This window comes from Triticum dicoccoides, chromosome 5A (genome assembly GCF_002162155.2).
Source record: "Triticum dicoccoides isolate Atlit2015 ecotype Zavitan chromosome 5A, WEW_v2.0, whole genome shotgun sequence".
Taxonomy (NCBI): Eukaryota; Viridiplantae; Streptophyta; class Magnoliopsida; order Poales; family Poaceae; genus Triticum; species Triticum dicoccoides.
Window position 1 is genome coordinate 121,806,827 of NC_041388.1, and position 10,340 is coordinate 121,817,166.

Below are 10,340 nucleotides of genomic sequence, written 5' to 3' on the forward strand. Positions count from 1 at the left end.
CGATAACGTCGCGCTTGTGAGGAACCGTTCGACTACGTCCGTTTGACTTATTCATGGATTCGTTCTTCTTCCTTGCGGGATTTCAGGCAAGATGACCATACCCTCGAAATCACTTCTATCTTTGCTTGCTGGATGCTCGCTCTTTTGCTATGCCTATGCTATGATACCTACCACTTGCTTATCATGCCTCCCATATTGTTAATCCAAGCCTCTAACCCACCTTGTCGTACCAAACCGTTGTTTGGCTATGTTACCGCTTTGCTCAGCCCCTCTTATAGCGTTGTTAGTTGCAGGTGAAGATGAAGTTTGTTCCTTGTTGGAACATGGAGATGTTGTTCCTTGTTGGAACATGAGTATATGTTGGGATATCACAATATCTCTTATTTATATTAATGCACCTATATACTTGGTAAAGGGTGGAAGGCTCGGCCTTATGCCTGGTGTTTTGTTCCACTCTTGCCGCCCTAGTTTCCATCATATCGGTGTTATGTTCCCGGGTTTTGCGTTACTTATGCGGTTGGGTTATGATGGGAACCCCTTGACAGTTCGCCTTGAATAAAACTCCTCCAGCATGGCCCAACATTGGTTTTACCATTCGCCACCTAGCCTTTTCTTTCCCTTGAGTCGGCCGGCTCAAGGGTCATCTTTATTTTAAACCCCCGGCCAGTGCTTCTCTAAGTGTTGGTCCAAACTGAGCGATGTCCGGGGCTACCAGGGGCAACTTTGGGCTGGCCTACCCGACGTCTTGCTCATCCGGTGTGCCCTGAGAACCAGATATGTGCAGCTCCTATCGGGATTTGTCGGCACATCTGGGTGGCTTTGCTGGTCTTGTTTTACCCTGTTGAAATGTCTTGTAACCGGGATTCCGAGTCTGATCGGGTCTTCCCACTAGAAGGAATATCCTTCGTTGACCGTGAGAGCTTGTGATGGGCTAAGTTGGGACACCCCTGCAGGGATTTGAACTTTCGAAAGCTGTGCCCGCGGTTATGGGCAGATGGGAATTTGTTAATGTCCGGTTGTAGAAAACCTGAAACTTACCATAATTAAAATGCATCAACTGCGTGTGTAGCCGTGATGGTCTCTTTTCGGCGGTGTCCGGGAAGTGAACACGGTGTTGGAGTTATGCTTGACATAAGTAGTTTCAGGATCACTTCTTGATCATTATTAGTTCTCGAACGTGCTTTGCCTTCTCTTCTCGCTCTCATTTGCGTATGTTAGCCACCATTTATGCTAGTCGCTTGTTGCAGCTCCACCTCATACCTTTTCCCTACCTATAAGCTTAAATAGTCTTGACCGCGAGGGTGTGAGATTGCTGAGTCCCCGTGTCTCATAGATACTTCCAAAACCAGTTTCAGGTGCCGACGATTACCGTGCAGGAGACGCAATCGAGCTCAAGGAGGAGCTCGATGAAGATCGTGTTCGTAGTCTTGTTTCGTTTCTAGTTGATCAGTAGTGGAGCCTAGTTGGGGTCGATCGGGGATCTGTGTCGCATCTGAGGTTGTTCTTTATTTTGCTTCCATAGTCGGACCTTGATTGTATTTGTATGTTGTAATTCTTTATTCATGTATTGTGTGAAGTGGCGATTGTAAGCCAACTATGTATCCCTTTCCCTTATGTATTACATGGGTTGTGTGAAGATTACCTCACTTGCGACATTGCTTTCAATGCGGTTATGCCTCTAAGTCGTGCTTCGACACGTGGGAGATATAGCTGCATCGAGGGTGTTACAGTGAGGGATTCCCGCTGTAGAGTTTGCAATATGTTCATGATTTGCTTATGGTGGGTGGTGTGAGTGACAGAAGCACATACCCGAGTAAGTAGGTTGTTTGCGTATGGGATAAAGAGGACTTGATACTTTAATGCTATTGTTGGGTTTTACCTTAATGATATTTCTTAGTTGCAGATGCTTGCTAGAGTTCCAATCATAAGTGCATATGATCCAAGTAGAGAAAGTATGTTAGCTTATGCCTCTCCCTCATATAAAATTGCAATAATGATTACCAGTCCAGTTATCGATTGCCTAGGGACAAATAACTTTCTCGTAACAACAAGCTCTCTACTAAAACTAAGTTAGTTGTGTCTTCATCTAAAAAACCCCTACTTTTTCTTTACGTAATCTTTATTATCTTGCAAACCTATCCAACAACACCTACAAAGTACTTCTAGTTTCATACTTGTTCTAGGTAAAGCGAACGTCAAGCGTGCGTAGAGTTGTATCGGTGGTCGCTAGAACTTGAGGGAATATTTGTTCTGCCTTTAGCTCCTAGTTGGGTTCGACACTCTTACTTATCGAAAACTGTTGCGATCCCCTATACTTGTGGGTTATCACACCCCATATGGCCTCACGGGTGTCCCTCTCGACAGAGTCTTCCTCCTCGGCCGAGGCATTGCCCTCCCCGCCAAGGCCACCCCTCTGCTCCACCATCGCTGTCCCCGAGATGTTGGACATGGTGTTTGGGCCCATCATCCAAGGTGGCGCCAGAGGTGGTCCTTCGTAACCGACGGAGCGGGCTTGGCAGACCAAGACTAGACGCCGCCCCCGTAGCCTAGGCTCGCCCCTGCATCGGCCTGCTACCCGGCAGCGGATCTCACCACCGCTGCCTACCTCGCGGTCGCTGCAGACCCGCATACCGGCTTCCTTGCACGACTGCTGCTATAACTGCAGCGATGATCGTCACATATCTCGGTTCTGCACCAATGAGACTCTTTGTGTGCGTTGCGGTGGTACCGGGCACATCACCCGGGAGTGTGAGATGTGGAGGAGCTCCTCGCCGGTGGTGCCGTAGGGGCGCTCGCCCCCGGAATCCAATGATCGCTCTGTTCCCCCCACAGGTGGATCACATGCCTGCTCCGGAGCCGGCGGTGCTCCCGCCGCCCCCAGCGTGCGCAGATGCCGTGGAGTCAGGTAGGTCGGGAGGGCGCGGTGGGGAGCATTGCTGGGCCGAGCTTCTCGGTGCCTTTCGTGCCGGCGAATGAGGTCCTGCCGACGCTGCCGAAACGCCACCTGACCGTGGATGATGTGGATTGCTGCTACATGGAGGAGGCAGAGAATCTCTGGCAGATGGAAGCAGAGCTGTCCAAGGCGGTCGTTGTGACTATAACAGGTACCAGGGCATCGGTACACCTGGCGGCGGTGGCGGCGCTGCATGAGGAGTTTCGCATTGGGCCTATGGACATGTCAATTCGAGCATTTTACCCGGAGGATTTCCTTGTGATGTACAGGTAGCAGAGCACCCGCGACAGGATGGTCCGGCAGGGCGACTTGTTGGTGGCGGCGGCGGCAGGTTTCACCCTGTCACTGCGGCCTTGCACTGGTACATCGAGGTGCTATATGTAGGGATCGAGAAGAGGTGTCTAGAGGGGGGTGATTAGACCCTCAACAAAGAAAAGTAGCAGTTTTTAATTTATTTAAGTTAAGGTGGAGTTTTAGCACAAGTTTAAACATTCACAATACATTTCAAGCAAGCATGGCAAGAGTATATGAGCAGCGGAAAGTAAAGCATGCAACTTGCAAGAAAGTAAAGGGATGGGATTGGAGTGTGCAAACGCAATTGGAGACACGGAGATTTTTCGCGTGGTTCTGATAGGTGGTGCTATCGTACATCCACGTTGATGGAGACTTCAACCCATGAAGGGTAATGGTTGCGCGAGTCCACGGAGGGCTCCACCCACGAAGGGTCCACGAAGAAGCAACCTTGTCTATCCCACTATGGCCATCGCCCACGAAGGACTTGCCTCACTTGGGTAGATCTTCACGAAGTAGGTGATCTCCTTGCCCTTACAAACTCCTTGGTTCAACTATAGAATCTTGTCGGAGGCTCCCAAGTGACACCTAACCAATCTAGGAGACACCACTCTCCAAAGGTAATAGATGGTGTTTTGATGATGAACTCCTTGCTCTTGTGCTTCAAATGATAGTCTCCCCAACACTCAACTCTCTCTCACAGATTTGGATTTGGTGGAAAGATGATTTGAGTGGAAAGCAACTTGGGGAAGGCTAGAGATCAAGATTCTCATGGTTGGATTGGAATATCTTGGTCTGAACACATGAGTAGGTGGTTCTCTCTCGGAAAATGAATGCTGGAGGTGTAGGCACATTCTGATGGCTCTCTCCATGAATGAAGGATGGGTGGAGGGGTATATATAGCCTCCACACAAAATCTAGCCGTTACACACAATTTACCAAACTCGGTGGGACCAAATCATGAAACTCGGTCAGACCGATTTAGTTCAAAATGTGAACCTTAGGATTTTCGGTGGGACCGATATGATCAACTCGGTGGGACCGATGTGCTAGGGTTAGGGTAAAACCTCAACTCTGTTTGACCGATTACACAAACTCGGTGGGACCGATTTTGGTAATAAGAAAACCTGAGAGTTAGTCAAGCAAACTCGGTGGGACCGATTGCATATCTCGGTGAGACTGAAATTATTGCAACAGGTAACAGAGAGTTTGCAAGCCCATCTCGGTGAGACCGCAATCCCATCAGTGAGACCGAATTGATTAGGGTTTCTGGCAGTGGCTATGTCAAATGAACTTGGTGGCGCCGGATAGATCAAATTGATGGGGCCAAGTTTTTGACTTTTGGTTTGGGACATATGTGGAACTGAGAAAGTGGTTGAGGGCTTTGGAGCATATCACTAAGCACTTTGAGCAAGCAAGCCATTAAGCATCACCTCATCCCCTTTGAATAGTATTGTCTTTTCCTATGGACTCAATGTGATCTTGGATCACTGAAATGAAAATGTAGAGTCTTGAGCTTTTGAGCTTTTGCCAATCTTCTGCCCTTAGCATTTTGAAGGGGTTCCACATCCTCTTGTCCAAGCCACTCCACTGTTGAACTTATCTGAAATATACTAGATAGAAGTATTTGTCCAACAAGAGATATGTTGACATTAATTAACAAAATAACCCAGGGAGCACTTGTGCTTTCTCTATACAAACGGTTTTTAACCCCTTTTCGTGACAGTGTTCTAAATCGTCGCCTAGTGAGTGACTGCGATAGGGGGGGTCCTTCCCACACGATCCAGAAACCGTCGGGGATATGCCCTCCTAGCACACACACTCAGCAAAATGAGGTCGTGTGCGACCGGCGAGCGATCAAATACGATTATATGTATAGTAGTGCTAAAAAATACAATTATATAGGCGAAATCGTTTCCGGTCGTAAGTACATCCCACACAGTCCCAGCTAAACGTTTCTGTTCGTATGTACATTCCACACAGTCAATCCAAGGAATACGTTTCCGTTAGTATGTACATCCCGCACAGTTAATCCAAGAAGTACGTTTCCGTTTGTATATACATCCCACACAGTCACTCCAAAGAAAACATTTCCGTTCGCAGGTACATCACACACAATTTTCCCCATTAAATCGTTTGTGATAGTGTTGCCATTGCACATGATATTAACAATTTTATAGTTTGCATTATTGAATGCATGACACACAGTGCGTAGAAGAAACTGTGTGGCAAAGGTTGTCCATCACACACACTTTTTATGTGGTAAACATTTGCACAAGGTGGCCTAACGCAAACAGTTTTCAGGAGGATGTTGTGTGTTATTGTTCATTGATCCAACATGTTTTATTCCTAGAAACCGCTTGTGTTGCCTGAGGTCATCGCCCATGGTGTTTTCCCAATAACCGTTTGCAATAGAAAAATTCAATTAGCAGGCTAATTACCCTATTATTAATAATCCAATTATTAATCTAATTGACATTTCATATTAAGCAGACAATATATTTCATTTCCGTATTAAGGAAGGAGGATTTCAGAATTGAAATACATCAGAGTACAACATCATATAGCTTCAGCACTCAGCTACCCCATTACACAACTACACCAGCACCAAGTTTCACATGCAACATCTACAACCTTTCAAAATTAGCATCATAGACGGAACATAGACAGATGAATCTCATCTGGAAAACTGCTGAAGTGGAAGGAAAATATTGAGCCTTCATTGATGTTGAAGGTCTTTGCAACTTTAGGCCAGCGCCTGTGGATGATTGACCATCCATCCTTCGTCCTCTTCAGGAACACTTCAATATTGAACCGTGGGTGTTGCATGAAAACCTTCCTCGCCTCCTGACGACACAGGTGGTTTGAGAGGTAATCATCAGTTAACTGCTTTGGAAAGGCCTGAAAACAAGGATATGCATAAATATCTTCTCCGGATTTGAAATGGCGCAAAGGAATTAAGATGACAAGGTATAACAGTTAGTACCATCCCATAGTGAACTGATGGCTTCTTCATTGTGCAGACAAAGATCTTGCTGTTTTTTGTCGCTAATTTCTTTATCATAACAATCTTTATGAGTGTCTTGACTTGACTGATATTAATGGACAACTCATTTCCACATATGCAAAAAGGGCCTAACAGTGGGTCAAAACCTCTGACAGCAGGACCTACATGTGCAAGACCAAATTGTTAAAAACCTAATATTTAAAAACACGAAGTGGAAAGGTGTGTTATTAACTGCAACATGCCTAATATTTAAAAACAAGCAAACATAGTCATTCAAACTTGTATTGTGCAGGTCTAAGTACACTTGTTATTGGCCCTATTTGGATCCATGGGTTAGAGTTAGTTTGAGCTAGTTTGGGATCAAACAGCCCTAAATCCAAATATGAGGGCTAGTTTGAGCTAGTTGCGTCAAACCCACCCAAAACAACTATCCCACCCAAGAGGTGCTGATTTGGGCTAGTTCTCCTAGTGCATTTATTGTCAATCTAACACTGTCATCCAAAAACCTCTTTGCCTAGAGTTAGTTCAGGGTTAGTCATTGCTGAGTATCATTGTTATTTAGGAAATGTAGGATAGCGTAGGATTTATTCTACCTTGACTTGTACTCCAAGATGACCATGTACTCCCATAAATATTCCCATGAGGCTCAAGCAATACAATCAAGTATTCCACCAATCTCTCTCTCTCTCTCTCTCTCTCTCTCTCTCTCTCTCCCTTTTAACTGTCATGAACTAGAAACTAACTCTAACCTCGAGCTAAGTTAGAGTATCCAAACAGTGCCATTGTTAAATCAAATGGAAATGCGTGTTCAATACTCCCTCCGGTCCTTTTTACTCTACATATAAGAATTGTCTGAAGTCAAACGTCATAAAGTTTGATCTTATTTATATGAAAAATATCAACATCTAGCATGCTAAAGTTATACAATATGAAAATTTAAGTCATGACACATATACTGATATTTATTTCATATCGTGAATGTTGGTATTTTGTTTTATAAAGTTGGTCAAACTTTAAGAGGCCTGACTTTATACAAATCTTATATGCAAACTAAAAAGATTCGGAGGGAGTATAACAGCTTAATAGCAACCAAATATAGTCATTCAGAGAACTATTGTTAAATTTGGTATTGATGAAATTGAACTGCACAGTTGATACTAGAACATATAGAACATTGCACTATTAATAGCTGAAATAAACAAGGCATAATACGAACAACCAAAGATGGAAATTGAAACTGAACATATGCTAACTACAAACAACCGAACAACCATAACCGTAGAAATAAACAAGGCGTAATGCAAACAACCTAATATAGCAATACATACTGGACAGGTTCTCACTACAAAAGGGGTTCGAGAAAACAAATCATGGGTTTCCTCACTTGTCACAGATTGGCTCCTGCTCCTGGTCGCCATCGATGAGGTCTGACTTGCGAGCTGAGGATCCCAGGCCAGTGTTGCAGAACATGTCCTTAGAAATGACAAAAGGGGCTCCATGGCGATGAAGGATGGCAAATTGTTCATAATGAGTCACAGGAGATCAACGGCAGGGCCATCGATGAGATCAGCGGCTGTCGAACCCCAACGGTTGGGGGTGGGCAACTTAACCTGTGACATAACCCGCGTCAAGTCGTCGGTGTCGACGACCTCGATGTCATAGCCAGCGTCTGCGACATGCCAGAATACTCTAGCCCGCTGATTGAAAGGCTCAATCAAGGTCCAGTCATTGTCACCAGCTTCCTCGGCGGCCACCTCGCTGACGTCGGGCGAAGAGGCCGCGGTAAAGATCTTTTGGGTCATTCGCTCCTCGAGCTCCCTGGGAAGCATAGCCGGGCTTAGGCTGCGACGCTCTGGAGTGGGGGAGGGGGTGGGGATGGGGATCTCTGGGAAAGGGGGCGTGTCGCAGGCATCATCTAAGAAACTCAGGGCGGGCAAGGGTATGTATATCGGTGGGTAAACTGCACGGGCAGACTGACAGAGGTTAGCGATGGAGGCGACGCGGCGGCGGTGGCGGCAGCGGCGAACTAGCTAGGTTTGGAGCGAGGGAGGGGTGGTGTGTATATGCGTGAGCGGGGGATTTGTGGTGAGCGAAGGATTTGGGGTGTGTCTGTGTGGAGGGGGTCCAAGGTGGTGTTTGAGGAAATGCCACGGGTACTGAAAATTTTACTAGGCGGTAGTAAAATGGCGGGGCTACCGAAAATTTGGATCAAGGGATTGAAGCAGAGCAGGGCGGGAGTAAAATGCGGGGGCTACTGAAAATTTCGATCTACTTATTGAAGCTGAGCGGGAGTAACAAACATCGCACACGGTCCCGACATACTAACCGTGTGCTATCAAACCGGAAAACCATCTACGCTGGTAGATATTTGTGAGATTGCGAGGGAGTAGATATTTTCGAGAGGGGGAGGGAAGCCTCGTGGATCCCAATCTACTGTGATCATGTGGGTGACACGTGAGGGGCAGGGGTGCGACACACGGGTAGTCCTAGGGAACCGTGTCTGTTTCGTACCCGATCGCAGACGGTTGCTGCGTCCAACTCGTCTGTTGTTTATAAATTTGGCCAAAAAACATGGGAAAGGGTCAGAACATGAACATACTTGCATGTGGACCAAATATATGTATGTAAAGGGTGGCTTTATGTTCAAATACCCAATGCACAACTTTGATGTGGCACCTGTTGCACAAAGCGCACATAATTATTGATAGCTCCCCCCGCCCCGCAAACACACACACACACACACACACACACACACACACACACACTTCGTGTTGCCGGGAGGGGAATCCTAGCTATGAATACATGCCCCCAAATAGCTAGGTCGGACATCTCACCGTACCACAACACAAAACCGAAAGGAGTAAATCACCCCTTGCTTCCGATCAAATGTGGACCGTGTGCGAGTCCACAGATGTGTTCTTCTGGCATTAGATGGGTGACACCACTTACCAACCACGCCTGTGGGTGGCCCGATGTGTGTGTGTGAAAATGATGTGCGATGATATTTAAATAACCAAATCACAAATTTGACGTGGCACATGTGCATCGCAAATTAACCAGGCATCCCCAACCCCACGGAGGTTCATCTAGTACGAAGTAGTACTGTGCCCCCCCACACTTCGAGTCGGTGTGAGGGGGCATCTCACCAAGGCATATTGTAAGACTGACCAAGAAGAATCACCACCTTGATCGTATAGCCTCCCTTGTTTGTTGGGTCAAAGTCATGCATTGACGTTCCACACGCGGCCCCACAAAATAGGTTAGCTTGTCACTGATAACCACGCGAGGGAGTGCCTTAAGACAACCACTACGTGCATGCGGCCCAAACATATGTATGAAGTGTCATGTGGTGTTTGAATATACCCAATGCAGAACTTTGATTCATGTGTATGCTAGTCCTCAAACTTAGGTCTCGAATCTCACCATGATCGACTTATGACTATACGGTAACGTGAACCAAGAGAAGAAGAATCCACCCTGGTAACCTCTCTCGCGTTGTTGGTCGAAGTGATGGAGACGTCCACGCGGGCCCACAAATATATAGGCCATCAATGATAACCATGCGAGGGAGAGTGTCCAAAGACAACCACTACATGTATGTGCCCCAAACATATGTATGGAAATGCGCGATGCATGCATATATGTTTGAATACCAAAAGCACAACATTTTGATGTGGTGCATGCATGCATCGAAAAACGCACAGTCCCCACATAGATCTGGTTCATGATGCGTCGTGTGCTCCCCCCACCACTTCGACCCAGTGAGAGGGATTCGTGCATACACATGCGCGCGAAGTATAGTTGCATGTACCGAACCGTATAAGATGAACCAAAATTTAATCCCCTCCTAATTATAAGTCAAATTAACCTCTATTACTGTCGATCGAAGTGATTGACCAAGTGGGAACACAAAGATGGATGAAGCATCTCGCCGATAACCCCGTGAGTGAGTGCTAGAGGACAACCTCCATCGCTTGCTTGTGGGCCAAACACATATGTATGGAGATGTGTGGTTGTGATGTTTCAATACCTAATATATATGCAGAACAATGATGTGGCACCTGCTTTGGAAACCTTTAAGTCCCCCCC